The sequence below is a fragment of the Rattus rattus genome, chromosome 6 (genome assembly GCF_011064425.1).
Source record: "Rattus rattus isolate New Zealand chromosome 6, Rrattus_CSIRO_v1, whole genome shotgun sequence".
NCBI lineage: Eukaryota > Metazoa > Chordata > Mammalia > Rodentia > Muridae > Rattus > Rattus rattus.
The window spans coordinates 52069093-52075816 of NC_046159.1; the positions used below are offsets into that span (position 1 = coordinate 52069093).

The window sequence follows — 6724 nt, forward strand, 5'->3', positions numbered from 1 at the left end:
GCAGGCTTTGAATCCCCCCCCGCCCCTTCCTGTAAAGACATCCAGAAAGTCTTGTCTTTATTAATAATCTTTAACTACCACCACGTGGGTGTCTCACTGCTGCACCCAGGCTGATCGTGTTTTGTAGCGATTTGTTAGCTGTTCCAACATCCCTGACCTACTCAGCCCTCAGAGCTGAATCCACACTCTAGCGATAACCCCAGCTCACACAGCAGAATCGCCTGCTGCATCCTCCCACCCCACCCCCTACTTCACCCCACCCACCCCATGCTTGTCAGTTGACGCACACAGTGGATTGTCTCTCTCCTGCATTTATTGACAGAATATTAAGATGACCTGAAAACCTAGGGATGGCTGGAATCTTCTCCCATGAACTCCAGTCTCCTGCCTCCACACCAAGGCTTCAAGTTACGTGAACGTCATCTATGTGGTGTTAGAAGGAATTTGGATTCAATTGCAAAACTTTGAGTGTGGACAATTTTAAATTCACTCTGCTTTCTAGAATATTCCCTAACGTCCCTTGACATGATACCCAGACTTAAGCTGCTAGCCTCGCTTGACACCATGATCCGGCCTAATGTCAAAACACAGTAACTCTGTTTAAAGGAGAAGAGAGTCTGGATTACAGCCCTTTTACGATTTGGTTTAAGAACTGTTTATAGCTCTACTCTCAAGCATGTGCCAAATTGGGGTGGCTATGGGCAGCATGGCAGGATGGTAGTATCATTTCTCAGAGTCACCTCTTCGGAGCTGGAAAGATTCTGTGGGCTTTGTTCCTGCATGGGCCTGAATGCAGTGCCATGTTACAAATTAGTGACTGTTCTGCAAGGATCAACATCCTTGTGTCACCTCTAGACCCTTTTCCTTCCTACAGACACTGCTTACATTTATTGTTTTTCCATTCTGGTATTCTCACCTTTACTGAGTCTGGTGTGGTAGACACAAAGCAAGCCAGACATGAACGGTCTCTCTGGCAGAGTATATTCCTGGCTGAGGGACAAGATAATACATGGCGAAAGGTAGAAGTGAGAATATGGCCCAGGAAGACTTCAGAACAGAGAAAGTGGAAGAGAAGAGAAAGAGGGGTCACAGAAGTATTACAGAAGGAACATAGTCTCAGCAAAGAGATAATCCTTAAGGAACTGGAGACTTTGTTCACTCCGTCCCTGCCTAGAGCAAACATCCACTAACAGATGTGCACCCAGGCTACTGTGTGCTCAGCTCGACCTTCCTAGACAAAAAGAGGCATTTAGTGAGCGTGGGTCTCTAGAGAATAAACAGTAATTCATAATTGTGTAATTTCATAGTCGTACCTAGATATATAGAGTACATCCATGAATATTAACTATATTAATATTGTATTTCCATGGTATTATACATAAATATATTAATAGATAAATGGTCTTTATGATAGCTTGACTTACCAAAGCCTTTATATCAAATGTTTTTCATTCTCTCTCCAGGGTTTGATCAGGTACACAAGATATTCATCACTGCACATGTCAGATGGGTTTTGCCAGACTATAGTCTCATGGCAGCAATCTGAGCATGTTTCAGAGGACCAGGTTGAGTGACCTAGGATACATAGCACAGTACATATTTTAAGTACATTCGTCATTTAACAGTATCTTCAGTTCATAATTGATTTATTAGAATCCAAAGTCATTCTAAGTCACAAAGCATTGCAGTTATATTAACAATGGGTTAATTAATATCAATATATAACATAATCATATCAATACATGCTGTATAAGTATATACGCAGATAAATTTGTATATATGCATATCAAAATGTGCTGAATAAATCATATAATCATCACTGTAGAACCTCTGTATAAGGGCTTAATTCTGTATGTTCAATACAGAAATTTCTTTTTAGATACTGAAATTATTTTTCCTTTTTTATTAAATTTTTGAGTTAGAATACCAAGTAATGGGTTTCAATATGATGTTTCATATTTATCATTATGCTTTGTGATTAGCCATCCCTCTGCCATCTGTCTCCTCTTCCCCTGAGACCTTGTGCTGGTCCCCTTCTCCTAAAATAGTCCCTGCATCTTTTTTTAATGACAGATATTCTATTATCCTCTTTGTTGCCCCTGCTCTCACCTAAGACTTCTCTCTCTCTCTCTCTCTCTCTCTCTCTCTCTCTCTCTCTCTCTCTCTCTCCTCCCCCCTCCTTCCCCCTCTCTTCCTCTTCAAAACACACACACACACACACACACACACACACACACACACACACACACACACACTCACACCAAGGGAGAAAATGTAGTTTGTATAAGCATTGAGTCTGTAGGTCTATTTTCCTAGGTCAAAGTTCCAATATAATGATTCATGTGGCTCCTACATACACGCCCAAATGTCAATCCCCAAGATGACCAAAAACACAATTTGGGAAGTAATGTCTTCTGACTGTTGTGGGTAATTCCTCCCAGGGGTAACACTTTTCTGCTCTTTTGGAAGCTCATGGACATCAGCTTAGTAAAAGTGTCTTCAAATTGAATAGAATCACACTTCCACACCTGCTTTGAGAACTGGCCCCACTGAAACCGTTGTGAGATCCGTTGCCCATGTGAACACCTGGCAAGAGTGCCAAGAGGACAGGCAGGGGTAGCTGCCAGAACTCACTTTGAACCTGTGAGAAATGCAGATCCTTGGGCCCCATGGCAGGTGGGCTGAGTGGGGATCCCAGCACCCACAGACCAGTGCTCTAACCTGCCAGGTTTGGGGAACACAGAGCTGGCTTCACTTTCCTGTCCATTCATAAGATAGGACCATTCCCATCATGGGGGAAGTGAGATCATGAAGTAGAGTGCTTAGCATCTGTCAAAAGCCAGAATGGCTCAACAGCAGTGTCTCATATGCCTTTTTCTCTTTCATTTCTGGTTAAGAATGGCTTCAGATGACTCTTAATCTCCTTATTTTCCTCCTCCTCCTCCTCCTTTCCTCCTCCTCCTCCTCCTCCTCCTCCTCCTCCTCCTCTCTCTCTCCTCTCTCTCTCTCTCTCTCTCTCTCTCTCTCTCTCTGTATGTACAGACCTATAAAATGAGCTGCTTAGGGGTTGGGGATTTAGCTCAATGGTAGAGCGCTTGCCTAGCAACCGCAAGGCCCTGGGTTCGGTCCCCAGCTCCGAAAAAAAGAAAAAAAAATGAGCTGCTTATACCTAGAAGATGTCATGATCTTACACTTCCAGTTAGAGAGGTTGAGGAGGGGTATCCCCAATCTTCCAGATAGAGAGGTTGAGTAGGGTGTCCCCCATCTTCCAGTTAGAGAGGTTGAGGAGGGTGTCCCCCATCTTCCAAGTTTCATTGGATTTGTGTTATTTGACTTCAGTATAAAATTTTGTTTGAGGGCCAGTTTCACAGCTGTTAAAAACTTACAGATCCTTTTTCTTTTTCCTTTTGCGTCACTAGAGGCTGAGAAATGCAGTGCCTCAGAAAATTACAAGAAACAGAGTTTGTCAACTGGGTTCGTTTATTCAGCTTGTGTATGTGCACTTGCATGGGCTCCAACCTACCCTCCAGCATTAGGGCAGAGTGAACTGGGGAGTATTGTATGGTGCCTATGGTGAAAACACTTGTGAACCCTTGGCGTGCTTGAACATTTTGTATGATTTCCACAAGTAATTTTCTACCCTGCAATTTTCAGCTGAGAAGAAATTTGAGTATCTTATTTTCCTCTTTCTTTCATTGTAGTCTCTATTAAACATAGGACTCATCAAAGGAAGGATGACATTAAAAGAGATCATTTTGGAAAAAAAGCAGGGGGTGACTCAGTAAATGACTTCCCAGAAATTTCCTTCAGCATGGGAAGTCAGTTCTCTTTCAGATACAATGTGCGTTTATCAACAGCTCATCAGCTGATCTTTCTGATAGAATCAAATGCATAATTTAGAAGTGGAATTTGGTGATAGGGAGTTAAATTAAAATATTGATCATCTTGCCTCCCACAGTATGTTTATATGCCTCCTATAGTCTCCATATAAGTGAGTAGAAATAAAATCTGGCAATATTTTTTCCTCCAACTTGCTACATTGTTACTTTTACAAATTATTACTTTGCTGTTAAAATATTTTAATAAAAATACTTTTTTAAAAATATGCACACTAGAGCTGGGGAAGTCATTCAGTGTGCAAAGTGCTTGTTACAGACGCATAATGATCTAAATTCAAATCCCCAAATCTGGGTAATAGCAATCATGGTAGTGGACATCTCTAATCCTAATATTTCCACAGAGAGATGGAAGGCAGAGACAGAAATTCCCAAAGCTGGCTGTCAGCTGACTTGGAATACGCCATGGTGATCCCTTAGAAGGCAGTTAGAAGGCAATGATTGACCCCAAGGTCATGCTTGAACACCTATCATACACACATGTACAAATACTATACACACATATACAATGATAAAAATTAAAAGACATGAAACCAGAACTCTGGACATCTTGTTCTGACATTCTTAGGTTTCCACAGAAATCCATCCTCACAGCGAGTGATTACAATTCATCTAACATCCGCCATGTGTTACTAAAGGAAACCAAAATTATATAAACAGGTTTCTCTTGTGGGCTTTCTTGGGCTCCTGTTTGAAACCCAAGGAGGTCTGTGGCTGAGTGTTTTACGGTCAGGCCAGAGGCTCCATGCAGCGGCCCTAATGGATGGATGTGTCAGATTGCAAAACCATCGCTGGCGGGAACATTTAAGTCCTGTTTGGAGGACTGGCTCCGAGTCTCACATTTGAGAATGCAAACACATTTCTTCTTCCCAGTGAGACATGGCACTGGCTCAGGCCCCCATGAGGCACCTACAAGTTTCAGGGGCCGAGCAGAAGCCATGCATAATCCAGTTTGACCTCCTATGGCCATTTTCAAACCAATCCATCCTACCCTATCTCTCCAGCTATCCCTTAGAATTTCGGTAGAAGTTTGGACGTATGCCTTGATCATACATTTTGGGTTTCTTTTCTGTTCTTCCTTCTCAGATAGAGCTCAGCAGACTTCTATACGTGGACATGGGCAGATAGTAATTTTAGGCTTTGGGGGCCATAAGACCTCTGTGGATCTACGCAAATCTGATGTTGGAGCTCAAAAGCAACCAGAGGCTATATGTCAGCAAGACAGAGTTGCTGTGCCTCAATAAAACTTTATTTATAAGAACATCTAGCTACCTGGGTTTGGCCCCATGTTCTGCATCCTCCTGATTCCTGACTTAGAAGCTCTAAATAGTTAATGACAGCTGAGGAGATGTGTCAGTTGCCTTCCAAGCAGAGGTTCAGAGTCCTACGGCCAGAACCCATGTGAAAGTGCCAGACGCGTTTGTGTATGCTTGCAATCCCAATGCTGTCGACAGACCTCTGGAGCTCCCTAGCCAGCCAGTCTAGCCTAATCGGTGAGCCTCAAAGCCAATGAAAGAGTCTTTCTCAAAGGGGGATAAATGAACCTTTCTAAGGGTGAGATCCAAAGTTGTCTGTTGACCTCCACATACACACCTATGCGTAGTATACACATATGCATTAAAAATCTAGTGAAAGAGGTTCCGATGACAAGTCCACAGAATAATTCGGTGTCCAAGGTCAATTCCCAGCACATACGTAGTCCTTGGCTTAAGCTGAGACAGACGCTGAGTCATGGAAAATGAATGTTCATTGTCCTCTGGCCAGCTGGGCCAGATCACATCCTGCAACTGGTTTGCTCCCACCTCAGTTTAAGAACAAGCAAACATTCAAATGTGAACGAAGACCTATAAATCCTAAATGATAGGATTGGAAGGAAGACCTCTTGATGTTGAGGAAGTAGGAGGCCAGGGCTCAAAACCTAGCACTGAGTGAGAGGGTCCTGAGGCTGGACTTCCCTGCAGCAAACCAGGGTACAATGGGCCTGGCATTTGGAGAAGTGTTCAAATGTCTCCGATTCCTCTGTACCCATGTGTGAGGATTCTGAGGTACTGAAGGGGACCTGGGAGGCTGTGCTGCAGTCAGGCATCCTTACCTAGGGCCTTGCAATACTGCCTGGGGCTTCACAGTGGAAATTTGCTTTTTACAAAGCTGCCGTTCATTTTCTTTTAGTCTGTACTTACTTTATTACTCAAGGGAAGACATATATTTTACCTTTGCATATATCCATTTTTTTGTCCATATTATTATCGTTTATTGAGAGAAACTACCTCTTAATGCACATTTTCATGTTTTGTAGTTCAGGAGCACAGGTTATCAATGAACTTCTGTGAAGGGCAATCCAAAGAATTCTTTACCTTCTGAAATCACTTCGCACTCTGAAAGACACCAGCTTTCCCCATCTCTTCAAAATCTTTCATGGGGTCATAATACCTGTAGAAATCTGCATAAGCCTTTTTTCTTGGTTCAGCCATGCCAAACTTACAGGCAGCAGCAACTCTCAGGGCCACAATCAATGCGCCAAACAGTACGAACCCACGGGTGCTTGGCCGGAAGACCACGCATCTGTGGTTTCGACAACAGCGCACTGGAACTCATGATAGCCAATGTCCTGTACACCAATGCCCTTCCAATGTCAGTTCTCAAAGAAATGAGAGCCTTCTCGCATATACCCACTTATAAATGACATAGTCATGCTTATTGAACTTTTTTTTAAGTAGGCTTTCTTTTACTTCCCTGATATTGTGTAAGAGCTCTTCATATACTAAATATGTTAAATTTGTTGTAAATGTTTCTAATATTTTCATTTTAAACCTATATAATAATATACA

At 42.6% G+C, this 6724-nt stretch overlaps 1 pseudogene; it reads right to left on the reverse strand.

Moving 5' to 3' along the window:
• Nucleotides 1-6259: 6259 nt before the first annotated feature.
• Nucleotides 6260-6491, reverse strand: LOC116902717 (annotated as a pseudogene).
• Nucleotides 6492-6724: the final 233 nt, after the last annotated feature.